General features: G+C 46.5%; 1 protein-coding gene and 1 long non-coding RNA gene across 12 annotated transcripts in view; one reads left to right on the top strand and one right to left on the bottom strand.

Annotated features, from left to right (window-relative positions):
* The window catches only part of Axo (axotactin), a 138,935-nt gene extending 137,210 nt beyond the window's left edge, over positions 1-1,725 (bottom strand). For all 8 annotated transcript variants that reach the window (XR_013320303.1, XM_077690963.1, XM_077690968.1 and 5 more), the window contains exon 1: positions 1,144-1,725. The gene's annotated coding sequence lies outside the window, so the exon portion shown is untranslated. The remainder of the gene's footprint in view (positions 1-1,143) is intronic.
* Positions 1-13,103, top strand: part of LOC144159462 (uncharacterized) — a 35,477-nt gene extending 22,374 nt beyond the window's left edge. The window contains exons 1-3 of one of the 4 annotated variants that reach the window (XR_013320305.1): positions 5,060-5,177; positions 7,287-7,369; positions 12,928-13,103. This is a non-coding gene — a long non-coding RNA (uncharacterized LOC144159462). Of the gene's footprint in view, positions 1-5,059; positions 5,178-7,286; positions 7,370-10,328; positions 10,371-12,927 lie in introns of those variants that run through there. The other 3 variants (XR_013320306.1, XR_013320304.1, XR_013320307.1) reach the window with 3 other exon arrangements.
* The last annotated feature ends 14,358 nt before the right edge of the window (positions 13,104-27,461 follow it).

Below are 27,461 nucleotides of genomic sequence, written 5' to 3'. Positions count from 1 at the left end.
TATTTGTTCATAGAATTTCTATAAAAACAGCAATAGAAACTGCTTAGAACTACTCTGGGCTGGAGGATAAAAGAAATCAAAACAAGAGGCGAGTGGGAAAGCTGCAGGCCCTCGTAAAGCGCCCGCACTACAACACTGCGTCACACCAGTGTGCGTCAGAGTCAGCTGTAGCGGTTTCTCATTTTTCCGGCCAGCGAGGGCAACCCATTCGCCCTCTCCACCGGGGTTGCACCGGATCCCCTCTTTTACAGTGTCCGTTGTCTTAGTAGCGCGGGGTCTCTTTCTTTTGCCGCGTCAATTCCTTTCTAACTTTCCTTTTTTTTTTTTTTTCTTCCTAAGGGCATGCGAGGAATATAAGTGGTCGGCAAAAAGGCGCCTCGCCTAACCGGTCAGTCTGGTAGCGTGCAGAAATGCAAAGAAAAGGTCGATAACGAAGCGAAAGCTCGAACAGCCGCAGTAATGCGGTTTGCGTACGACGGTCCGTCAACACGGAGTTGCCGCTAGATGGGATTCTGCGTGTATACGTCGGCTTCTAAACGCACCTTACTGCCGGACGCAACGTAGAAAACAAATGAAAACTTGAGGCTCGAAAATTGACCCTCACTCACAGTGTACCACGTGAATTGCGAGGTTAAAGCATTTCAATTCAACCAGCAATTTCAGCTTTGACGAAGCTGTGTGTGCAGCTAGGGGTTCGCTTTGCGCGCGAATTCGACCATCGACGATGCAGGCTACATTAGGCTGCGGGTGACGAGTGAGAAATGTATATACGCACTAGTCGGGGGTGCACCATACTGTTCCGCTGCGCGTAATACCGCGAGCAGAGCTCAAAGCCTAATAACAGACCAAGCAAAGCATTCAACCGAGGCGTAACAATAAGCGCACGTTCCGTGCGTTAAGTAGGAATGGCATAAAACGGTAGCCGTGCGATAAAAAGGGGTTACGCGCGCAGTTCAAGCGATTCATTGCTGAATATCCGTCACCAAACACAGTGCCGAAAAATGTCGCTCCAGTGAGTGGGCTATGCAAGGTTAAGAGGGAGAGCCAACTTCTAAAAAGTTCAGTGTTTTTGTTTTTGTTTTTCGATATTATTCCCGTTACAAAAGCTCTCCCATTGACATAATGTAACTGAGAAGCACTCACCTTCCAGAGCAATCCACGTTCCCTTTTTCTCGCTTCTTTTCCGATTGAGCGCAACTCCCGGAACGGTTGTTCAGTTGAAAAAGAAAAAAAAAAGGAAGAGGGAGAAAGGGGAATCTTCCACCCGGCGGAAAAACGAGACGATGGAGCAGGCGTTATCCGCTCGTGTCGAACGGCACGGAGTACTACGGTGTCACGGAACCCTCGTCGCACGCGCTGTGTTGTTCCGCAAATGAGTTCTGAAGGTGGCCCGCGTCAAGTTCACAAGTCAACGACGCCGACGGATGCTCACCGGAGGCGGCAGAGGTGATACAGCAGCAGCGGCGCGAGTAGCCACCACCGGGGCCGTTATCGACGAGATGCGTATCCGGGCGTGCGCGTTGCAACTCCAAGCGAGCAACTCCCTTTGCTCCGTTTCTGGTTCTACTCGCGCGCCGGTTCGGCAACACAAATACGCAAAGCCACCGACGGACCAGCGCGATTCACAGTCAACCCCTCGCTCGCCGCCGAGCGGAACATCTGTCGCGGCGGGAAAAAAATGTTCCAGTCTCGCCCTGAGCGCGTGTTGCGAAGGGGACGCCGCTGCACGGCCGCGAACCGGCTGCCGACTCCAGAACGCGCGCCGGCCGCCGGTCGGGCGCGGTAGTTGTTAGAGCGGTCGTCAGATGCCGCTAAAGCATGCTCAAATGGACAACCATGTTGAAAGAGCAGGGACAACCTGAAAATGGCGGGGAATTTAAAATGGTTCTTAGATTTCTCAGCTTTGATTGTCCAAGAACGGCCCGAGCGCTGTCCAGACTGGTCCAGACTGTCATGGCTATATTCCATTTTACTCCAGATAAAAGACGACGTTCTGAGCAGGTTAGCCAATCAACACAAATATTACATCCTTGTATTAGACATCAAAGGCGCCTTCGACAACATAACACATCGTCATGCTTCAAGGACTCGCTTGTATCAATTGTGGTGACTGCATTCCTCACCAACCGTACCGCCACAGTGGGTATTGGGCCCATCTGCTCAGTCACTTAGCAAACCATACCGCAGGGAACTCCGCAAGGCTCAAATGTTGAACCACTACTCTTTAAAATCTCAATGGCGCCCCAGCCACTTATCGAAGCAATCCCTACAGGAGAAATTGAAGGGGGGGGGGGGGGGGGAGGGAATACGGAGCCGCCCTTGGGAAGTGCGTTTCATGGAGGAAAGAAGACAATCCATGGTGCATTCGCTAAATGGCCGCTTAATTCGTTCCTCCACGAAGGGGGAGAAACGCCTCCATGGAAGGAAGCATGAAGGAAGGATGAAAGAATCACACTTCTCCATCTACCCTGTCGCTAGTGTCTTCGGAGTGTAGGAGGATTTTATGGGTCTGCTTATTCAGGCGCATTTGGAGCATCAAGCACGGAACATTTGACAAGCTCAATATTGACTTATCGTAATATATTTGCGATGTTGAATGCCCCTTGCTCTTTCGTTTTTACACCCTGTAAAGTCTGGAACTCGGGCTAACCGCAAAGAGATGTAATCATGTTTCGTTCTGTTGACCTAAAAGCACACAGTGACGCCTTAGATAATTAAATAACGAGAACAGCAAGCTACAACCATGTACAATGTTATGAATGGTAATCACAGCAGATTGAAGTCCCAAACGATACCAGGCTTTCAAGGGACACCTCACATGTGCAGAGTTGGGTGATATGTAAACACGAGCGAGGAAGACGCCCGTGTCTATTCACCCCTGCGTACATTCGCTCTGTTGACGATTTATTGTCCCTGGCTTTTGCAACGGGTCTGGCGGCGAGTACAAAATGTAGCTAATGTTGATATTTTGGTAAAATGATAAAAAACGTAGATACGCACCTACTTTAGGCTTAATCTTCACTTCTGCTCAATTCCCAAATCAGAGGACACAAACGCTATGGGAAACAGGTTGTGTGGGCAAAATTTTTTGGCGCGTGAGCGTATATGACGCTCAAACAAGCCGGATCTGTTTGTCGCGACGGGTATCCCCGCGAGGCCAGTGATGCCTCAGGAGCGGGGCGCCGGCCTGCAAAATTGGGGAACGTGACATCATCGACAGAACGTCGGCGCGCGGGCCTCGGAATGGAAGCGCGCCGTGTGGAAAATGATGACGTCGCGTGGTGGCGCGGCGAGCGTTAGTCCTCGTGTTGGCACGTTCAGGCGAAGGGGCATGAAAAGGAAGGTGTCTCAGCAAAACGCAAAGAGGCGCCCTAGCAAAACGAATGTGTCTCCCCAGAACTTCAAAAACGGATCCATACTTATCCCCCTACAAAGAATCTGCGACAAATTGCATGCCCAATTATTTTATTCGCTCTTGCACCAGCTCTAAATTCTGCCTCATACTGCGATGTTGTCGGCATTAGTGTGTCACCTGCAGAACTCTGTGAACAGCAGCGCTTAGTCTACCCCTACAGTGCTTTCATACAGAACAGATTGGAAGGGATATCTGAGAAGCTTTTTTTGATGGCCTCCAGCAAAGACGGGTACTGCTTGAATGCCATGTAACATCGCTTTGTCTGCCGGCAAGATAAATTTCCTAAATACGGCTTAGTTTCTCACAGAGCCCGAAGTAATGGAGTAACATGCGCAACGTACCCTCACACAATTTCTTCCGCATGTTTAATTTGTAACTTACAATTTCGTCCGTTTTTTTTAATGTTTCGTGCCCCCACTGCGCATACCTTCCCACCGTTATCCGCAGAATAAAGAGTGGTTATCCTGTCCTTCACTCTGTTCGATGCTATTACGCATAAATCAGGTTAGTATGTGTTCTCTGACCGGCGTAATAAGATATCATGGCATTGCGTCACGAATTGCTTCGTTCATATATGCTTGGATACGCAATACGCGTTGCGTTTGTATATTTCCGTATTCCTGCACTTGCGCTGCTTCTTTGATCAATGGTGGCACAACAATCGACCCATTTCAGCCCCTACAGTCGCAGAGAAGTAAGGTGACCAAAACTGTAGTTGCCATTACTCCCTCCGATTCAGGTTGTGTGTTGACGCTGTTACTTCGAAAGGGCTGTTTTTAAAAGTCAATGTTAATTTCAACAGCACCAGAAACCGAAGCATCACAACGTCGTAAATAAAAAAAAAATGGATGCTCTCACTAACGCGTAAGACGTGAAGGTAGCGAAGCTGTACCACGAAGGTTTAAGATCACGATTGCAGTCGATTTGCTTCTTCTTCGCTGCCGCAACGACCTTTACTCCATCATTGTTGCTATAAGTGTGAGCTTCCTTCGTTTTTTTGGAAGTGATAATCATTGGTCTTCACTTGGAGGGGCGTAAGCTATGACGTGTCTTTCTCGTTCGGACCAAGTGTTACTATGATTACGGCGAACGCTGCAGATTTTTTTTTCTTTTTTTTTTCCAATCTACCAAGAACGCCTCATCACTCGCACCCAAGCAGCTGCGCTAGCTCGCGGCTATCTGGACTGAGAAAACCACCCACTTTTATCCTCAATAAATGTTTTCCAATCCAATCCAATCCAATCTTGGCCAGTACTCCTAAGTGGGTATGCTTGGCTTGCAAACGTGCGCCGGGGACGCTGGGTGGTCACCGCGAGACACGCACACATGAGCGTTCGGAATTTTCCTGTTTTCTTTTTTTTAACTGCCGAGCGGTCTCCGGGAGGCGTGCGCTCACGTGCGCGCGCTTGGCAATTTCTTGGTATTTCTAACTGCAGACACGAAAAATTACGATTTGCTAAAGATGTTCGCTCTTAAAAGAGGGCTTTCACGCTATTCTGCCTCTGAATAACGTATCGTTTGAACGACGCGAGGAAAAAAATGTACACAGAGAATTTGATGCTCCGCAGATGTACGTTTATGGGAAACAGCTGGCGAAACCCTGCGCGTTAATCGAGCGCGTGACTCTCCGTAATAGCTAGAAACTTTTCAGTCTACACTGTGTCAGTTCTAATTCTGCAACTTTAAAGAAGTAACTACGCCGAAGTAAAAATTTTTGCCCTAAAGCAAAGTCGGTAATATGTACTGAAGGAAAATGGCTTCCGTAAGTGGACAGTCTTACGAATTTTACCGTTTACGTACTGACTCAGCAGAGGTATCTTTTCAGCAGCCAGTCGATGGAGGCGAAAAGCGAAGACGCCTGTGTGTCTAGATTTTGGTGCATGTTAGAGATACCTTGACAGCCAAGATTAATCCGGAGCCCTCCACTACGGTGCGCCTCATAGCCCTGGGGTAGCTTCGGCTCGTTAAACCCCGCAATCAATCTATGAGCAGCCAGTCAGGTTCCTTACGAGTACCGCCAAGATGGCTTTAAACCTTTGCACGCAACGTGCATTCTGTACGCGCACAAGCTAACGAAATGAATTCCTAAACTATATCTTTATTCCCAGGATCTACTCTCTCAGGCCAGGGGCTTCGGTAGGATCAAATTAACGCATATATAAAGGGGTGTGACAAAACCACTGTTTTCGGAGCACCATAACATTAATACAGGAGAGGTTAATCTGATTAGTGCTTGGCAACGTTTTTCCACACGGTTGATATTCACGCGTGTCCTCACTCAGCATCCAAATATAGCTCTTGAAAACAGTTCTAATTTCACTTTCCCCCTCTGAAATTGCGGCTACACAGTGAAGTGCACTGCCGACAAGAAAAAAAGAAACCTGCTTGCTTTCTGTTTGTTTGCAATGTTGGAATTAATTGCCGCGTCATTTAATTACAAGCAGTATCAAACAGTATGACTTGTACACATGTATAACACACATTTTGCACATACGAGCATTTTGACCTGGCAGCATCGTGAAGGGGTTGCAATTGCCGCATACTTGCATCTTTGGAGTCCATCCCAAAAATTAAAATTGTGACGTGCGCTGGGAGTGAGAACAAATACTTTTCCGTTCTTTTCCTGAGCGTTAATCAAACATCACTCTTCGTTGGTAATAATGGTGGTAACTGCTCGAACATCAACAATCTCGCTAGTGGTCAAGTAGGAGTAAAATTCATTGTATGAGGCGCTTCCACAGCGGCGGTGTTTTGTTGTAGATTTCACTCGCTTCCTCTGACAAGCGTCCGCCAGCTTTCTGCGTGGCGCATGCCTTTGTTACTCGGTATAGTTTTACACGTCGGGGAAAGGGAAGCGTTTGAAACGAAATTTGAGCAGCCCAGGCGTAAGAAGTGGCAACAAGGAGTTCCTGGTTCCCTTACATCACTTCAAGAACTCCTTCGTATGCCCGCACCCTTTAGGGCGGCATCAACGGCGTGAAGAGGAGAATCCTTGAGTTTCTATGGTATGGACAACGGAGAAACCCGAAATGGCGGGAGTTGGTCATCTATTTGACATCGCGTTTAAAACCACTGCCCCACTGTGATGGCTGCCAGACGGGTTCTAGATGCGACACCATTTGTGCTCAGGGCAGCTGCGGACGTGGCCATCTTAAGGGTCCTCCTTTTAAGGTTAGCCGCATAAATGACAAACCTCGAAGACGACCTTGGGACTGCGTAATGACGCACCACTGAAACTTTGCGACGCCATTGGCCCATGGCAGTCAACTGCCGCGGCAACACGGAGTACACGGGCCTTGGTGTCATTTCTCCGTGACTCCGGCCTGAACAAAATCCTGTGAACGTTTGCCTTAACTATATCACTGTGCGTGTGCTGTGTGCGCGAACCTGCGTCGGTCAATTCGTGTGTGCTTATTTGTGTTTCTAGTGTCTGTATGAGTTTTTGTGTCATCGCTTCCTTTCACTTTTGCACCTCTCATATTCATGTGGAGTAGCAAGCCGAGCTCGCTGCCAGGCTGACTTCTCCTCATCATTAAAGGCATTCCTCCTCCTGCTCACTCCTCTTCATCCTCCGAGTCATCCCTTCTCTCCAGTTAACAAAGAAAAGTGATAAAGCCTGACGTTTCTTCTTCCGCTATTGAGCCACGATGAAGTACAGGACATCAATCTTGCACAGAATTCCGTTGCTCTGGATATTTTTTTCACCTTTGAAATGAATTTACTCGTAGTCGACAAAATTACTCGTAGGCCAAAGTTCTCCTAAATGCAGCGAGCCGAGAGAATAAAAACAAAGCTGCAAACCCAATCAAGTGTGTTTCAGAGTGCTTTGTTTATTTCTCGTGCTCATTTCTTGGTTGTCCGCTGACCACAGGAAGGACTTCGTCCCCCGGCCATGATCAGTGCTCTGCTGGTGTCGGTGTGCCCCACACTCGACACTGCGGCGCCACATTACGAGTAAGCAGAAATCAGTATGAGGTAACGTGTATTTCTTTCCCTACGCAATCAGACAAAGGGAAACTCATCGTGGCGTCCTCCCCACAGCTATAACGACGCTTTCAGTGACCCGGAATATGGTGGTGGAATCCGCACTACATCTCAGTACGATGAGTCGTTCCCGTTTTTTTTTAATTTACAGCTACACTTATTTTATATTCGTGAAAATAACGTAAATGAACTCTGTAAGGCTTCGCAATAGAACTAAATAAAATATACTTAAAGAAGAAACGCAAAACACAACTGGTGCAGAGAGGGACCACTTTCAGTTGCACAGGCACTGCAGATTTGATTTGGTTTGATTTGAGTTTTTATTTCTTGGCAAAAACCAAGGGGAGGCTGAGACTAAAGGAGAACGTGGCCTGACAGAGGCCTCAGCCACCCGATTTACAGCGTACATAACAACACGTCTGTTTACAAACCCTACATTCGCGCTGGCCCAAGAAAACTCCCTGGACCTTACAACAGCCTCTAACTTTAAAGGACTAATGACTTCTATATATTTATATATTTTTATATATATATATATATATATATATATATATATATATATATATATATATATATATATATATATATATATATATATATATATATATATATATATATATATATATATATATATATATTTATATTTTAGGTGCATATTTTATTTTATATATACATTTTTATATATTTATATATTTAAATATATGTAAGTGCCTCCCCCCCTAAACACTAAGCCTTCTTGAGCGGGTAAATGTACAACCGTATACCGTACGATACAAGTGAAATCCCATTGGAGTAGTACATTGTAATAAGTGCAAGACGGGTAATACATATGTACTGTGATAACCCATACCGCGAAATACAGTTTTCATACGCAGAACAATACGTCACACATGTTTCACGCGGCATTAAAAGCACGGAAAAATGTTCAGGATACCCGAAGAATCCGAAGTGCCTAAATTTTTAAGAGTACGCTTGAAAGGTGGGAAATTGTCGGAAAAGAACGTGGTGGACGGGATAAAAGCCTCCATTATACATGCACGTTGCACTTGGCACACGGTTGACAACGGCTGCGTGGGCGTTACGTCAAAGCGGTTGGGGGAAAGAGTTCCCGGTTGGTGCTCGAAGCCGAACAGAGCTCACTAAATTTGTGCTATCGAATGAGGAATGAACTAACCGAAACTGCAAATGAAGCGAGCCCCGCACCGTGCGCCGGCATTCTAATCCATCCAGGTTAAAGGGGCAGGCAACCGATTTTTGTGGAGTGCATGTCCTCCAGCTCGTATGAAAGCCAGCGTTTTGTATACGTGGGTAACCGCAAGGAATTTCTAAATAAACAGGCGGAAATAATTTTATTTTCGCACTAAAATTTCTGAAGTCTGGAAGGTGGCGACACGTAGTGTCTAAACATGACACTACGTTACGTGTCCGAACAACTCCGTCGGTTTAAACGCGTGACTCAAAAACCGCATGAAGGAATAGGAACGGTTGCACGTTATTGTTGTTTAAGCCGTGAATAAGGTTTAAATACTCCTTTTCATCTCACGTGCAGTTAAAAGGGTGTTGCCGAACCACGGCTCACTGTAACCGTTGCCAACATTCTCTTTGGCGGGCCACGTATGGCTGGTAGGTCTAAAAATCACGATTTCGAAAGTTCTAGGGCGCTATCAGCAAAACCGTTTTGAGTTAAGGTGTTTCAAGTGGTGACCTCTCATTCGGGATAGAGAAAATACACTCGACAAAAATTGGTTGCCTGTTCCTTTAAGTACCTCGAGGTTATTATCACTGTAAATGTAGCTTTTTTGCTTGATGCAATTGCGAGAAAAGATACAGGGAAACCTTCTCTGAGTGCTCCCCAAACGCAGATGTGAAAAGGCGTTTAGAGAGTTCCTCACTGCCCCGGCAAATGTTTAGAAAATTAACGGCTTTGAAGGGGGCTAGGAAGTATGACCTTGCAAAAAAGTCACCTGTTAAGCGGGAATTCGCGTCCAGAGCGCGAAGAGATGAACGCACTGCGCAGTTAACATGAGTTGTGAACCAAACATTCAAATATCAAGTGCTCGAATACCCCACCCAAACCACTTGCTGTGCCTACGCTTTTTATAATTTGAGAATAAAGCTAATAAATATGAAATCGTTAACGGGGAATTATTTCGAGGGGGTGCAATAAACACAGTCGTCAAGGCGTTCAGGCTCAGCTAATTAGTTTTGCGCCACAGAGAAACTGTTTCTGTGTCGCCTGCCACCCGGCGAAATGTGCGTTCAATAGCACCGCACAATATGGTTCTGCGCAGAGCAGTGAAGTTAAGTTTTCTGCAATAAACCTGATGTCATCAACAGATATGCTAAGGCAGCCGCCACCTTTTAGATGCCTTAGCTGGGCGAGGTCTAAAGATAAACTTAATCCTTTGCTGTCATTCCGATTGGCTGGTAACTAAAACGCCAAATCATCAGAGAATGAAGTTATGCAGACTACAATGCGACCTGGGTTTAATGCGAGGCAGGCGTTCAAGTTACAGATTCGGCTGATGGAAAGAGTATGGAGAACACATTCGGAGCAGCCTAAATTGGTTGGTTCGGGGCTGAAAGCTGAACGAAGACAGAACTAACTGAAGCGGTGCGCACACTTCACGCGAAAATGCCCACCCAGCAAAGAGAAAGGGTCGATATGGGTGAAACCTTGCTACGGCACATGGCAAGAAAAAAATACAGCAAAGTAAAGACAAGGGGGGCGTAAAAAGGGACACAACTTTCGTTACCAACTCCTTCCTCTACAGCACAAGTGAGCATTGCACAATGTTTGACAACTACACAATTGCGCAATGCACAGTGTTTGATAACTAATAAATTGCACCCTTCATCCCTACTGTTGCTGAAATTACTACCAACGCTCATCTTCATTAACGCCACCAACTTTCTCTCGTCTATACAGTTACGATTACGATAGCGAAGAATTCCCCGTTGACAAAGGATCGTGAGTATGCTGGCCTATTTCTTTCTGTGAACTGAAAGCACACATTTTTTAACACCGCGAAAAAGTAGCACTACGTTAAGCGAGGTTTCGCACTATCCTGCTCAAATGAACTGTATTTTTCTAGTTTTGCAACCCCTCGGGCCGCATGGGTTTTTCATTTGCTGTTAACAGTGCTATATAATCGGTTGTGCCCCCCCCCCCGCACACACGCGCACGCACGCACACGCACACGCACACGCACACGCACACGCACACGCACACGCACACACAAGCTAGTGCTTGTGACCTTCGTAAGTCAAAAACAACGCCCTTCGGGACTGGAATAGATTTGAGCGAGTTATCAAAGGTTGATAAAGAAAAACGAGGATGTGTGTTGTCCGTTATGCCAGCTGACGTAGTCGTACGAGAATAATGCTTAAAGGTATACAAGTGCTTCTATACTAATTTTGTTGTAGAAAAAAAAAGCCACAAAATGGCACAACAAACTTTTTAATGGGTGAAGATATTTGAACTTTGACCAAATATGTGAGGCGATATTGTATGTTTACGACTGTGTGATTCCTGTCGTCATACTTCTTTTTCTCATGCATCCCGCCACCAAATGGACAAGTATATTGGTAAGTAAAAAAGTCCGAAGACACCTAAGCACGTCTTGGGAGCTATGAATGCGAAGCCGTTGATGTCATGTTGTCATGCCATGTTGTCCTCGTTCTGGCTCGCTAATGCTGACTACTGTGCCGGGCCGAGAACTGATATCCATAGGGCATGCAATAGTAAACTTTTGATTTATTAAATACCCCCTGCCTTTGCCCTCTGATCAGCCTTTGAGATATTTCATTAAAACAGATTACTGGGCGAATTGCTTTAAATTCCTGTGCACTAGGTAAACACCAGGTGCCCTGCTTGTGTTTACCTACGTCTACTCTTCGTGTCTTTTCGCGCCTAGTGAATATGTTCTCGTGTGGTCTGTATATTGCGGCCTCTAAAAGCAAAGTCCATGGTCACGTATAATACCAGGTGCTTTTTTGTGTGAGTGTGAATATGTAAGCGAACTCTGAAGCTCAAGCTCGTACCCACGCACCGCTGAAAATACGGCGAGGCGCCAGAATATACCCTCTCTGCTCAAACTTAGTTTGTTTCATCGCATTGAAAGATCATTGGTAAACCATAGCCCTGAGAGCTTTAACTTTAACTTGCAGAAAAATAATGTAGTCGTCTTTTATTGAGTGCCATGGGGGCCTATATCCTGAAACATTTTAAACTTGTAATAATCTGCTCATTAAATTATGGTTTGGGCTGTAAATATGCTGTTGTTGTATTCATAATCCTAAAATATATTTTGTAGGGCAGTCGACTGGGTATTATGCCACATTGGCTTACGCTTTTGGCCAGTACTCTGCGGATATATTATTTTGAAAGGGTGCATTATTATTTTAATGGGTTCACTTGGTCCCTTTTCAATGCCAGGTGGCCTATTCATTTTGACAAACGTAATATAGGTTTGTACGCTAACTGGTACCTTCCTAAAAGATTACCACGCAACGATGAGGAGGACTGTTGAAACGTTCAAATTATCGGAGTGATTATGAAATGGCTTGGTCATTTTCGAGAATAACTAAGGACAAAGAAATAGCGAATAGGGAAGAATGCCGCCAAGAGTTTAATGGACAGGCAACCGATTTTTGTCGAGTATGTTTTCTTCATCCCAAACGAAAGGGTATCACTTAAAACACCTTAACCCGAAACGGTTTTGCTGATAGCGCCCTAGAACTTTCGAAATTTGAATTTTTAGACCTACCAGCCATACGTGTCCGGCCAAAAGCAATGCTGGAAACCATGGCAGTGAGCTGTGCGGCAACATTCTTTTAACTGCAAGAGAGATTAAAAAAAAGTATTTAAAAACTTGTCCCCGGATGGAACAACGATGTTGTGCAAACCTTCCTAATCCTTGATGCGGTTTTTGGATCACGCTTTGAAATCGACGGAGTTGCTTGGACACATAACGTAGTATCACTTGTAGACACTAGTTGTCGCCACCCTTCAGACTTTTCAAATTTTAGCGCAAAATTAAAATTACTTCCTCCTTTTTATTAATAAATTCCTTGCGGTTACCCCACTATATAAAACGTTGGCTTTCGTATGAGCTAGAGGAGATGCACTCCCCAAAAATCGGTTGCCTGGTGTCTGAATTTACTGCAGCAGCTCTTCTAATTTGTCTTCCTACATTTGAAGACCGATTTAAAGGGTAGCCAGTGAGTCGCTTTAGTTCAAGGGCACAGCCTACCGTCCGCATTCCTGTGGGCAGAAATTGCACTTATAAAGCGTCACTTTAGTTGAAACAACGCGTCTGATAACCGATTGTGGCCCAAGCCGTGAATATTTTTTAAAAAGGCAGGCTGCGGCGCATCGCATTCGATCCGCAATTTGTCTCTCACCAGTTCACATTAAAGAGCATTCTCTCTCTCTCTCTCTCTCTCTCTCTCTCTGTAGTCTCAGTCCTGTAAGAGCAGGGCATTTGACCCCGTGCGCTTTTTTTTTTTCTTTTGTCCTTGTATAGAAGCCATGCGGAGAAAACATGGATTGCGACTACGGATTCCAATGCACGCCCACAGGCTGCAGCCCCATCGCGGAAATGACGTGGTAGCCCATCCTCACGTGCTGCTGTCGGAATACACGTGGTGAGATTCGGGCGAGTAAAGCCAGATTCAAGACGAAGCAACAGAACAGCGCCTTTCGGAGAAATAAATAATTAAAATAAAACGTGTTGTGATGTTTCTAAGTTTTTTTTTTAAAATTGCTTGGGGGACTCTAGGGCTTAGATTAAGCATCAAGTGAGAAGAAATAACAACCGGTGGACATTTAGGGTTACAGAGTGGATACCAAGAGATGGGACCAGAAGAAGGGCAAGGCTAATAACACAATGGAAAGATGAAATAAGAAAATTTGGTGGCAAAGAGTGACTCGAGCAGCGCAGTACAGGAGCGGTTGGAGGTCCATGGGAGAGGCCTTCGTCCTGCAGTGGACCTGAGTATGGGCTGTTGATGATGATAATGTCTCTTTATAATGCTGCTGAGACAACGATGAGTGACCGTTGACGTATTCAACGGAGTGTTACCCTGCCAGAGAAGAAAATCATGGAGGTAGTAATTTTCTCGTAACTTTTTAAGCTGAAATTTTTACAGGAGCCAGAATGAATAGCATGGAGTGATCCTCAATCGGGTCCGCAGCAACCACGGCCGGATAACAATTGCGATGGCGCATGAGTGAAGCGAAAGCGTGACAGCTACTCAGTGAGCGTATTCAGAGAAGTAACGCTTAAATTACGCGGTCGATTTACCCGTTATTCCAAATTCGGAAAGTTATTTACGAATTCGGAAGAAAACCGGGGACAAATCTGGGCGTAAACAAAATTTTCATTGCAAATTGCTGTGTTTGGCACTTCTTCGGGCGCGTTATAGACTGAAAGAGTCGCAAGCAAATTCGACATTTGTAGATTGAAGACGAGCTTTTTTGCGGAAGATTGCCCTACGGCATAAGAAAAAGTTTTCATAGGTACAACACTGCACCCGTAGCGCGCAAAAAACCAAGAAGAGACCGGTGCTGTGGCCCCCATATCCAGCGCTTGAGATCTGGGGGTCTGCCAGGATGTACCCTGTGCCTCGGAGGTGTTGCTTTCGGGCGCCTCTAAGGCCTGGGGAAGTCCACAGCAAATGTTCAACGTCAGCTTCTGACGCAGGAAGCACCAGAAGGGGCAGGTGTCCGCAAGCGGCGCGTGATATCGGGCAGGCCAAGCGTGGGCAACTGCTGGGGATAACGCCACCCCAACCCAAAGCTTCCGCAGCACGACCTCCTCCCAAAGAGTGGGTCCACTGGGGAGGATTGAAGACTAGCTGGGAGCATAAATGTACGTATACATGTGTACGCGCAAATACGTACAAACATACTATATAAGATCCAGCCGATCTCAATGCTGAACTCAGCGCTAATCCAAATCGCGAGAAAGAATTCAGGCGTGCAATTAGTCTGAACTCCTGCGGATATTCGACAAGCACTCTGAAGTAACGCACAGTCCTGAGTCACTAAAAACATACGTACTCATTCAATGCGTACACCCCGCGGTGGTGACTTACGGGGAAAACCCGGGGGCTTACTAAACACCCCGAAAGAAAACTATGGTCAGCTGAACGCGCCACTGACAGAAGGGAATGGAAGTGACACTTAGAGATAGTGAGAGAGATTGTTGGATTATGGAGCTAACTAGCTTTGACGACATCCTCGTTCAAATTAAGAGAAAGCGGTGAAGTTACGGCGGAGATGTGGTGTGGAGCCGGTGGACCATCGGGATAAGATAGTGGCTACCGAGAGCCGAGGTTAGAAGTAGGGGAAGACACATTACTCCATAGAGGCGTGAGATAATAAAATTTGGAAGCGAAGAATGGATTCTCACGACGCTGATTGTGAGCATCTGGTTCATCAGAACATACACACTTGTACGAGCGCAGATTTCTTTTGGTCAATCCTACTCATGCTTACGCTCAAAGTAACTAATTGATTTACTCATTGATTGCTTGATGCGTTCCCCAGCACATATGCGTGTCATAATTTTGTGACGTCATCGCGTAGTGATAACACGCAACTCTAAGACCACAGGCAATTAGCACTCACGTGCGATGTGTCGGCTTTTGCTCTATACATGAGCTGTGAGGGCAAGCCAGTACTAGAGGCAAAGCGGCGAGTATGGGAGAGTAGTAATTTTCGAAATCAAACGTAATAAAAAGTCATATAGTGCTGGAACGGTACCATTTTTGTTCTAATTTACAAATGCTTAATAGGCTAATTTTGTGTTTACGTCCCTTTCTAAAAGTATTGCTTCAAGAAGATGTTGGAACCTGTGAGAGCATTATAACCCGCGAACATTTATTTATGAATTGCGTCCTTTAAATGAAACTAATAATGCGCAGACTATTTATAGATTAGCAAGGTACCAGCGTTAAACCTCAAAGAGTATCGTTAGGCCTAGCGTCAAAGCGTTGGCCAATACGCCACTACGGGCATGTGCTCCTCTGAGAGTAACATATGAACTTTTGTTCGCACACGGACAAAACAAAAGGAAATTACCAATAAGGGCTAATAATTTTGCTGTAAAAATGTGAACGACAGATTGCGGTTTGTCCAGTCTATGCCCACGGCGTCCAATTAACAGAAACCTTCAGCCCACTGGCCCTGTCTTTCCCTCAAAGACGAAGATAACTTCCTGGGCCCCCGCGGTGTACATTTCATTCATTTTCATGAAAATATTTTGATGTAACTTATCATTCTCCCCGCCAGATATTTTTAGGTTCGGAAGTTCCAAAAATATCATTACCTGTACTTATTTTCTTGCTTTTCAGGTAAGCTATAGGTTAGGTTAGGGTTTGGGGGTGGGGGGAAGCGGCCTCCCGCCGTGGTCAATCCCGTACCTGAGCGGGTGCATGTCATTTCTGACTGGCGCCACCCACCGCCACCATGTTTGGGTTCTGAAAGACCCTCGCGTGGAGGACGTGTTGTTATGAATTAAAGGGGAGGTGATGAAGCAAGCTGCGAGGCATTTTCCCGGAGCCATACTCGCGCTTGACCTCTGTGGGGCATTTGATAACGCCTCTGACGCCCGCGTCACTGAACGTGGAGAGCAGGTCAACAGTTAGTGCGGGACTCTCTGACGCACCGAAAGGCCCGAATCGAGGTTGGGGAAGAAGTATCCCCTTCCGTAGAGCCAGGAAGCAGGGGGACCCCGCAGGAGTCCGTATTATCACTCCTCTTGTTCAACATGGGACTCCTGGGCCTGCCTAATTAAGGCGCTCGCAGCAATCGGCGGCTTGGGCACGCGCTGTATGCCGACAACTTGTCGTTCTGAAAGACGAAAGTAGGCTTTAAGGATGGATCTAAGATACGCTTCAGGCAGCCGCAGACAAATACGCCCTGAGGTAGGGCTCCTGATGCTACCTTGAAAGGCCCGCACTGGCGATCTTTCGGCCTCGGGCACACAAGAAACAGAAAGGATCAGAAAGGATGTTAGCCATGCGTGCATTACTTTAAGCCACAGCGCAGATCATATTTTTGAGTAAAATGGTATGCTCGACGTCGTCGCTCGTCAAAATTTAATTGTTGACTGGATGGACTGGTGGTCAGTCGAGTGCATCGTGATAAATCACAGGATTTCTTCCGAGTGTAACAATCGAGAAGAAGGAGGAAGGGACAGAGTGAGAACGGATGATGATGGTGCTCTCACATCCACATATTTAGCCACGCAAGCCACTAATCAAGCTCGCCGACAGTGACGCATACCTTCATAGGTTTACTGTACAGCAAAATAAAAAACAGGAAATCAAAATCAAAATCAATCAATCAATCAATCAATCAATCAATCAATCAATCAATCAATCAATCAATCAATCAATCAATCAATCACTCAATCACTCAATCAATCAATCAATCAATCAATCAATCGATCAATCAATCAATCAATCAATGGAATCGAGCGGAAGCACTGGGAGGGTCGCCCACAATAAATCTGTGTGTGCATCCTAAATACTGCGTGGTTATCTGAAGCCTAGCGAATGGTTACATACTCCCAGAGTATCGCATACCCCCCGCGGTGCATTGGCCGACGCTTTATAAGCAGTGATGTACTTTGCTTTCCAATGATGTTCCGGATGAGTGGCTGTTCCCAATACAACCGTGTGCCCGGCAGCCCCAAAACATTTCGATCCTGCGTTCTCCAGCGGCTGCCAGCATTGTGGGACGGCGTCCTCACACATCTACGACATTGTGTGACCTGCTTCGCCAATCCCGCTATCAGCCGCAGCCCTACCTGACCCGGGAGGATTGGGGGGCGACCCTGCTCGTCTGCTTTGACCTGCAGACACAACGTGCCTCGGTCGGGCGAGCCAGGGCGGCGGCCGAGGTCCCTAACTGGGACTTTCACCTACTATAGGGGCTGGCCCTTTCTGAGTCAACTCATGCATAACTTCCTGTGCGTATATTTGCTAATGAAAGTTTTCCACCACTAGCGCCTGCCAAACCGTCTGTCATTCTTCTTGTTCAACTTTTCTGAACTTACTATGCAAAGTTACAAATCAGTCACGGTTTCGTGCGCGGCATGCACTTCAGTGCGGTGGAGACCGCTTTTATGATTGCCCGCTGAGCCCGATTTTCATATAACTCCCTGAGAGAGAGAGAGAGAGAGAGAGAGAGAGAGAGAGAGAGAGAGAGAGAGAGAGAGAGAGAGAGAGAGAATGCTCTTTAATGTGAACTGGTGAGAGACTAATTGCGGATCGAATGAGAGAAGAGAAGAGAGAGAGAGAAGAAGAGAGAGAGAGAAGTAAACTTTATTGAGAATGTCCGGCGGAGGTAGTGGGGAGGACCACGCAGGGTCGCCCGCCACCCGACGTAGTTAAGGCGTCTTCGGGGTGTTGCCTCCCCAACTCCCGCTAGGCAGGCCCGCTGTCGACCTGTGGGGTGTATACCCCCCGGTCTCCAGCCGGCTCAGCCCCACGCGTTTGTCGGGCAAGAGCCACCTCGAGCCGCTGGACGGCCTGCAATTGTTCTGTCAAGTCCTGCGATAACACTGCACGAGCTATCTCTTCCGGCAGTCGCCCGGGAGAGGCGACCGCTTCTTCCGGATGTAGGTCACAGTCCCAGAGGATGTGGGTCAAAGTTGCTTTAGCACTTTTGCACACACTGCACACTTCACTTTCGAACACCTCCGGGCACGTAACGCGCAAGCGCCAGCGTGAGCACGGATCTAGTTTGTAGTTGTCTGCATAACACTGCCTGTTCGCGTGTCAGTCCCGGGTGGGGCGGGGGCATGGTTCGGCGACCGTACCGGTACCAGCCCAGCACCTCCGCATACCCGAGTAGTGGGTCCGTTTTGTCGTCGTCATCACTGCACACATGAAGTCAATCCTAATCGTGCCCTGTCCGCTGATTTATGGGGAACCGCCACTCCCGCCTTAACGCAAACCGAAGACTTTTGCTGCTGCTTATGCTTGAACTTTTAGTGCTGCGCTGGTCGGTTTGTCATGTACACGAAAACGTACATCGTGTAAAATGCTTGCCCGTGAAGGCGCCATCCAGACTACCCAGCTAGGCCTCTACGAACTGCTCGTCGCCACTCGCTGCTATTATTATGATGATGATGATGCTCAGAGAAAATTTCTGCAGCCCCCTCGATCCTCCTACAAAAACCTTTAGTTACCGTTACAGTAGTGAGAAAATCGCAACATAACGTGACGTAACGCCATTCCGTGCTCTATGCCACGACCTCCTCCGCGACTCTTAGTAGTGTTGCTGTGCGCACGTCCTTTTCTTTTTATACACTGTGAATTCGTCGATCATCTATCTGTATGCACACATAAGCCAACGCCACATTCCCCCCCAAAAACAAGTGTCTTCGTATTAACCTGCTCGTTTACATAATTCGGTAAAGGGTCAAGTTTCGCTTCGCTGTAGCCTGTTGCGGGGCTAGGAGCTTCTCTCCAGCGGCTTGTCCTAAGAGATTAAAAGATCATGTGGAAAAGCAGATAAAACTAACCCATCTCGTGGTGTCTATTAACCGTTTCAGGACTAAAAGGTTGCGGTAGTCTTTCTGTCATACCAATCAAGCTACCCGTACATAGAATGCACTGTTGATCCCCGCGTAGGCAATAGCGTGGTGAGATGGTATGAATTATTTTAGGGCGTATTCCGTCATCAACATGGAACTACCGCAGTGCTTTTGTGCAGTTGCAGCAATCACTGATGCTAAATGGAAAGCGGCTGTGAAAGCAAATACTGCTACACGTTATGTGAATCTTTGAAGATGAGGAGAAAAAAGACCATGCATAAAACCAAAAGAGGAGGAAGAAAAAACGCGTTTTATTTTTCGCATGTATGCACTTAATCTTCGTTTAATTGAAAGAAAAATACCGTTGCAGAAGACTGCTCACAGTATGCAGTTATAAAAATGGCAAGGCTTTCTTTTCTGCGTTCAATTCATCGGCGCAAAGAAGAAGCAGCAGCGAGTTCGATCGTCGTCCTCGCGCGGCACGGACCGAGCGCAAGGGCACGTGGCAAGCTGACACGGCTGGCCGAAAGTCGGCCGCAGCACTGGTCTCCTGGAACGTCGCTTCCACCGCTCGCTCCTGCCCCCCGAGAGACCTCGGACTTAATCGCAACCTTCTCCTGACATTGAGACACCATAGGCGCCCTCTACCCCGCGTGAAAGAGGCGCTTAGGCGACGGAGGCGCCATGTCCGCCAAGGACCAAATCCGACAACAGCTCGACGAGCTGATGGGCACCGGATGGGACGGCGCCAAGAACACGATCCACTACTCGGATCCCAAGGTGTGCCGATGTTTCCTGCTCGGGCTGTGCCCTCACGAGGCCCTCGCCGGAACCAAGATGGCCATGGGATCGTGCTCCAAGATCCACAACTATGCCCTCAAGGCCGACTTCGAGAATAGCTCTAAGACGTGTCGCTCGAACCAGCATCGCTTCTACGAGCTCACGGTGCTCACCTATCTGCAGAAGGTGAGCAGTTTCCATATACTCCTCTCAGATCACCAATTTGCGTCTCCTCTTGGATTGATAGAGCAGTAAATGGTTGGTTTATTTTACCCCAGTAGTTCAAAAGGGGCGGTATCACCTCAAGGCAATACGGATGGCGGCCTCTATCCCTACAGCGTACTGCATTCAAGCTTATTGATTGTACCGATGCGGGCGGCCCGGTAAGGCTGTGTCCCAAGGGGTTGAGGCTATAGACGTAATATTGACATTTGTGGAGTTGCGTCGGCAGTGAGGCTTGCCGTTATCATGGTGGGAATCTCAAGTCTTTTTCCTGAACAACCTGAGCAGCGTGCGGCAGTGTTTGCGAAGATTCTCGCCTTCACTCACTTCTTCCTCCTCTAGAAGATACCACGTGTTTACGGCACGAACCCGATACTTTCCAAACAGTGTTATAATATTTTTTTTGCGCGGCTATCTTCAGATGACCGACAGCCAAGTACGCCACCTTTACAACGGCTGTTTTCTACGACGGCCGAACTTGCTACAAATTTCGAAAGTGAACAAAAAAAAAATTACACAGACAAGGCTGTTTTTAGCGGGACTTCAATTTTTAGGTCTAAGATAATACATTGAATAATTTCAAAATAAACGACGAAAAAAAGTTAAAACAAAATGTTAACAAGACAAGATACCATCATCATTGCCGGATATTATCAGTAAACTTCATCATCAATAAGCTTCGACGGGATCCGGCCATCCATCTATGGGTGATTTAATACCACCTCCGAGCGGCTTGCTCATCCACAACAACTTGTATACCCCAGAAAGGTTCTGAATCGGTCAATAGTAGAAGGACAGCTGCTTTTAACCAAAAAAGGTTCTCACACACAACTTTAACCACGCTCCATCATCTGGTACAAGTTTGAGGAGAAATGAACTGAAGTAACACCGAAAGTTCGGCGAGTTGGTAAATCATCTTGCTCGAAATCAGAAGGTTCGGGAAATAGTAGAGGCCTTCTACATTAACCTCTATCAAGATGACTGCGTTAGCCAGACTTCCATCACGCTCCACGAAAAGGAAGCAAAGATAGTTGGGCATATGCTTGAGTGAAATGTCAGTTACTCGGCACGTGCGTCTTTTAAGTTGGAGTGTGTGCTTGTTGTTTAATCTTTTAGCGTATTACGGTGTGATGTGTCGCTTTAATCGTATGTTGTTCCTCTGCGCATGTTTACACTTGCGTGTATATATTCTTTGGGTTTCTAATAAAAACTAGTTGAGAGTCATGGCTTGTGTTGTACATCCCTCCGTCTTTCGTGCCGTTGTTTTGCGCGCTGTGTGTGTTTCTTTCATGAGGAGAAATGATAGGAAACCAGCGCAAAAAAATTAATCCTTTTCAGCGTCCTTCCACATCAAGAAACGAAATCCTTATCAAACGTCTCGTATCCCCGTAATTTGTGGCCATTGTCTTGCGCCATTGAATTGCAAGGCGTGAAGAAAGCGAGTCCAGTGTTCTTTATTGGCTAATGTGACGAATATCGAACAATCTAGCAGTGCGTACGCCACATGTGCGTGGAAGGAACTAACGATTTCACTAGTGTCCTCGAAGACAAGGATCCCTAACGACTCCACAGCCTCCCTCAATCGGGCTCCTTGTTAGGAGGCCTAACAAATCTAGCAGCTGAATTAAGGTGCGCCACTAAATCCCGTGAAGCACTCCTCACCAGGAAAGAGATTTTCATAAGATAAAAAGCGCCGGGAGAGTTCCGAAACAGTGCGGCCTGACTTCACACTGTGGTCTCGGCTACGGGAACACTTGTGGACATAGGAAATAACGCACAGTCATAGAAAAATGTGCTGCGGACACGAAAATATGAACCACAACACGCAAAATAAAAAAAGGCTGTTCGTGGACGTCGAAGAATAGCCCACTATTGTCATATTTCAAAAAGCCACATTTCCTAACTTAAGTATTTAAGCCAAGCGTCAATACGACTTGCAGGGAATGAAATCGCGCTATTTGTGTGTTATGGTTCATATTTTCGTGATCGCGTTTCATTTGTCTATGGCTGTAGGTATCGTCTGAACTTACGCAATGCACCCGTCGAGCGTACCCCAAACGCCTCGTGTGCTTGAACAAACTTGTGTGCCAGTGTATGAACGATTATAAATACAAACGTGCACATTTTAGACAATACTACCCTGGGGATTTCGCCAAAGTTGGTCCATTAACACATGTACCCATGTGGGAGCGACATACCAACCACCTGTGCCTATACGGTGACCCAATATGTAACGATTCCTTCGTATACGCAAGGGGCGCTGTAACTTTACGCTTTCCTTTTCTTCTGTCTGGTGCGGGTGCACGCGTGTGCTTTCCTCTGTTCCGTAGTTCCGCAACTCTGAAGTCATACGCGACACCATTGTCCCCCCAATGGTCTTCTCAGGTGATCCGCTCGTGCGAGATCCTGGACCGCGCCAAGAAGGGCCGCCTGACGCGCTGCCAGTCGGCCGCCTGGAACGGCCGCATCTCGGACAAGGAGGCCGAGATGAAGGCCTACGGCGATCTGGTCGACAAGAAGCTCATCGAGGCCGAGGAGCTCGGCTCGCAGGGAAAGGTCACCGAGGCACTCGCCGTCATCAAGGAGGTGGAGCGCCTCAAGCGCCGCCGGAGCCGCATCGAGAGGTGAGACCCGCCTTGGCCCCATGCTCCACCTCTTGGAGTGCCTTCTTCCGCCGTCCATTGCAGTCTCGCTGCTTCGTTTGTAATAAGTCTGCACTTCAAAGCCCCAGGTTTACTGCTAGGTGAAGGCTTAACGATGTTTTGGAATCGTCCCACACGGCAAAGGACATCATCGCATAGAGTTATCTCATTTCACTGAACGAACCCAAATTTAACGAACACTTTCGTTTTCCTACAGCAGTTGTACTTTTTAAACTTACCGCTTGGCCAGAAGTTGAGGCGAAAGTTCTCACAGAGAACACTCAGTGTTGCTAAGCAATCGCTGATGAAGACGTAACTCTAGCCTGGATAGCTAGCGCTACTTTTCCACGCGGGCACCAAATTACAGGACTGCTTGTCATTTGAGGTGCACCCGGTGGGAATCTTCAGGGGGAACTTTTACCGACTTCCCCATTTCATTTGCCGCAGCTTAAACTCCCGGGGCTTCGACTCAGAAATAACTTTTCGTGGAATCACAACGAGCACAGCCAGACAGCATCACCGATCCGCCATCAAGCACTCGAAGGCCAGCTATAGGTGTCTGATTATGATCTGCTTGGGATGTGGGTGCGCATGCGCAAGCGGTTGGCTTGGCAGAAGTAGCTTCATCAGTACTCGGTCAGTCGCTACTGCGTCGTGACTTGTGCCATTTTCAGCGCCGCTTGGAATTCAAATGTGATCGGCTGACTACAAAAGTTAAAGCGTGTACGTGATGCGAACATTCTTGTGAGTCATGCGAACAGAACTGCACGGTAGGTGATGCAACCTAGAAGTTGTAAATGCCAAGCACTTCTACCAAAACTCGGTGGGACATGAAGCGTCCTACCGCTCCCACACCTATACGGTATGAAACGGTTTGGTGAAGAGCGAAATGGAGAGGGCGCGCTTCTTATTATGCTGATCAAGCCTCTAATGCCTCTTTCAGCGAGTGCAGTCCCCCGGCCTTGATTTTTATCTGCTTTTTAACGGGCTATTTACAAACTAGAGGCCGTCAGTAGCTCACAGATAAAAACCTCAGCATTCACAGATGCATAAAAAAGATCGTCATCATCATCATCACCACCACCACCACCATCATCATCATCGTATCTACTCCCGCTGCAGGGCAAAGGCCTCTCCCACAGATCTCCAATTATCCCGGCCCTGCACTAACTGCGACCAATTTATCTCCGCAAACTTCTTGATCCCATCTGCCCATCCAACTTTCTGCCGCCCCCTGCCACGCTTGCCTTTTCTTGGGATCCACTCTGTTACCTTTAATGCCCAATGGTTATATTACCTTCGCATTACATGCCCTGCCCATTTCTTCTTCTTTATTTCTACTAATTTGTCCTTAACACGCATTTTTTTCCCGGCCCACTCCGCTCTCTTCTTGTCCCTTAACGTTACACCTATCATCTTCCGTTCCATTGCTCGCTGAGTTCTCCTCAATTTAAGTTGAACCCTCTTAGTGAGCCTCCAAGTTTCTGCCCCGTAGGTGAGTACCGGTAAGATGCAGCTGTCGTACACTTTCTTCTTCAGGGACAATGGTAGGCTGCCATTCATTATTTCAGTATGCCGGCCGTATGCACTCCACCGCATTCTTATCCTTTCATTTATCTCTGCCTTAAGGTTGGGATCCGGGGTAACTACTTGGCCCAAGTAGATATATTCGCTTACCACCTCCACTGCCTCGCCACCTATCTAAACCCCTGTGCTCTCCCGAGTTTAATGAGCATTACTTAAATTTTCTGCATATTAATTTTCAGGCCTACGGTTCTACTTTGTTTGTCCAGTTTGGTAATCATGCTTTGCAATTCGTCCCCGGAGTTACTTAGCAAGGCAACGTCACTAGCAAATCTGAGGTTACTCAGGTATTTTCCATTACCCCTTACTCCCACCTGTTCCCAATCCTATGTTCTGAATACTTCTCGTAAACATGCTGTGAATAACATCGGAGAGGATGTGTCTCCTTGTCTGACACCCTTCTTTATAGATATTTTACCTTTTAAAGGTACCACGAGTAATTAGCTAACCTTGCGACATTGCTTTTTCTTACGCTGGCCCTGATTTGTTTTGGGTTTCTTTTGTATAACTCATGTCCGTTGAACGAATGAAGTGCCAAACTAGCCTAATTACAACAAAATCGTTGATGCGTACTTTTAGCACTTGTGTTCTGGTTTCCAGAAATTACAACCTTTGAATATTAAAAACCTTCGAAGTAGTATACACAACGAGCTCTGGACACACGAAAATCGTTCCAGCGGCCACGCTTGCAATAATTACAGCAACTTGGTGGGGCATGGCAGGTTTATAATATCCCCAGGTTATGGGATTTATGTGCAGTCAGCATGAGTTGATGTCGGAAATTATACGCGACACTAAGAAAACATTTATTCGGCAATGTGCCGTGGAAAATTTGTCTCCGAATATGAAAGTTTTGTTTAAGAACTGCCACAGGAGTGCAGCTTTATACATAGCTTTTGCAGAGCCGGTAGTAGATGAACGCACGGCTTTAAGAAACCCCTTGGTCTTGTCACGCGTATAGCCTCCGAATGGGAACCTTGGTAAGTAGAGAACTTCTCATACAAAGTGCCCATACGGGGAACGTGCTTGCGGATCCGAACTTTTGTTCTTTCTACTTGTCCCACGTAGTGAATGCAACGCATAAAGTGAATTGATTGTAACAACCTCAGGTCGTCTTTGCTGAGAAAACTATCGAGTGAACGGAGTAAGTACCCAGTGCCCCTCAATGTTGCACGTTACCCTTTCCTTTTTGCCCAGAACTGTAAGTAGGGGCTCAGTTTCAAGGGGTTTGCAGTGACTGTACATGTCTTGGTGTTTGCCTTGTGCACTATTTTTGTCTAGTTGTTGAACGACCACTCCAGTCAGCATAAAGGTCACGTTCATCAGACGCGCCATAACGCATTACCCGACATGGCTGAATGCTCGGGGATTATCTGAAACCCTAATCGCCACAAGGCTTCCGAAATTCGACATCTTACATGAAGTGTTCTGCTAATAAAATCCAGTAGCAATGTCGGTGTTTCGAGAGAAACCTTATTTTGCCGGGTAAACTTTAAAGGGACAGACAACCGATTTTTGTGGAGTGCATGTCCTCTAGCTCATTTGAAAGTCAAAGTTTTATATATTGGGGTAACCGCAAATAATTTATAAATAAACATGCGGATATCATTTTAATTTTGCACTACATTTTCTGGTAGGAGAGGTGGCACATTATTGTTGTTTTAGCCAATGGAAAGTTTTTAAACACCTCTTTTCATCTCACGTGCAGTTAAAAGTACGTTGATGGTGATGGTGATGGTGATGGTGATGTGGCTGTGCCCTTTGTAGCGGGTCGCCGCTGCGTTGGATCGCGCGGCGTAGCCAAAGAAAGAAAAGAAAAGAAAAAAAAGGAAGAAAAAGACGAAAAACTGTCCCTAACACACAAGTCATGATGAGCCACTACTACTCAGTCCTCACTGTCAAGGTTGCCAGGATTCCTTTTGGTGGGACACGTACGGCTGGTAGGTCTAAAAACTCCGATTACAAAAGTGCTAGGGCGCTATCAGCGAAACCGCTTCGGGTTAAGGTGTTTTAAGCGATACCCTTTTATTTGTGACGGAGAAAATATACTCGACAAATATCGGTTGACTGCATTTTTATTGCCCGCCAACGGGTACACAAAGCCAGCTGCCGTTCATGTTCGATAGGCCTAACCAGGGGCATTCTCATCATCTACTCTGCTGAGTTAATGTACCGTTTAATGACCGTTCCACGCGTTAATTCGAAGCGGAGTAAAGACTGGGAATATGGCATTAGTCAACGTGGGGAACAGGGAGGTGAGGTATCTGGAAGACACGCATTTCAGTCGGGACGGAAACTTAGATTCCGAACCAGACATTAAAATATTTCACACAAACCCCAGTCATGCTTTTAACGTCAAAGGGGTCATGAAGCCAAAATACAACCTTGTTTAATTTAGAGAGATAACCTTCGGTAACTCACTCACCTCCATTCCAGCCACGGAAGACATTTTCGTAACCAAACAATCAACGCGAGAAATGTTTTTTAAAAACTCAAATTTCGTTCTTTGCTTACGCAATATGGGCAGTGGCGACGCTAAAGAGGACAACCCTAAAACAAGTCATGAGTGTTTAAACTGCACGTCAGAATTCGAGTGATACGATCAAACGGAATTCTAGAAAGTGTCTAGGGAGTAGCCGCTAGTTCTTATGTTTTCTTTAATATCTCCATTAATTGTTCGAATTTTGCGATAACTCTGGTATCTTTGTTATCAGGACAAATAACTCTTTTTAAAGAACCGAACCAGTATCTGGTCTTCATCGCCTCTTTAATGAGTAACGAGATCGTGACTGGAGTGGTCGTTTTTGGTGTGTCGTGCTCTGTGTGCCACCCACATGGGTTTTAACCGTGTGCACGTCTTTTGGGTCTTCGTCAAGGGCGTACTGCATGCATCGAGAAATGGGTAAGAAATAAAATGTGACATGACATCGAATACAAAAATGAATGTTCGGTTTTGAAATGACCACCCAGAAAAATTTTCAATGCCGTTTTTGCTTGCCTTATCTCTGTAAAGGAATGTAAACGCGTAGAGTATGTCATGGCACAAAAAGCCCAAACGTTCTCACAAGCTTCTACAGCGGAGTCTAGAGGTCAATCCTTCCAATTTAGCTTTTCGCTAGCATTCGTTAAATTTACGTTTTAATAACCGCGACTCTACGCAAATAAAACCAAATAACAAACACAAGTAAATCTACTAATGTACAAATGCACAAATGTACAAATGTACATTTGTTTGTACGAATGTACAAACAAATGTTTTGAAACTCAAAGTTTGCTTGA

This window comes from Haemaphysalis longicornis, unplaced genomic scaffold (genome assembly GCF_048455015.1).
Source record: "Haemaphysalis longicornis isolate Haplotype H1 unplaced genomic scaffold, Haemaphysalis longicornis Haplotype H1 scaffold_10, whole genome shotgun sequence".
Taxonomy (NCBI): Eukaryota; Metazoa; Arthropoda; class Arachnida; order Ixodida; family Ixodidae; genus Haemaphysalis; species Haemaphysalis longicornis.
The sequence above is the reverse complement of the archived record's forward strand: the minus strand, read 5'-3'. Positions and strand labels throughout refer to the sequence as shown.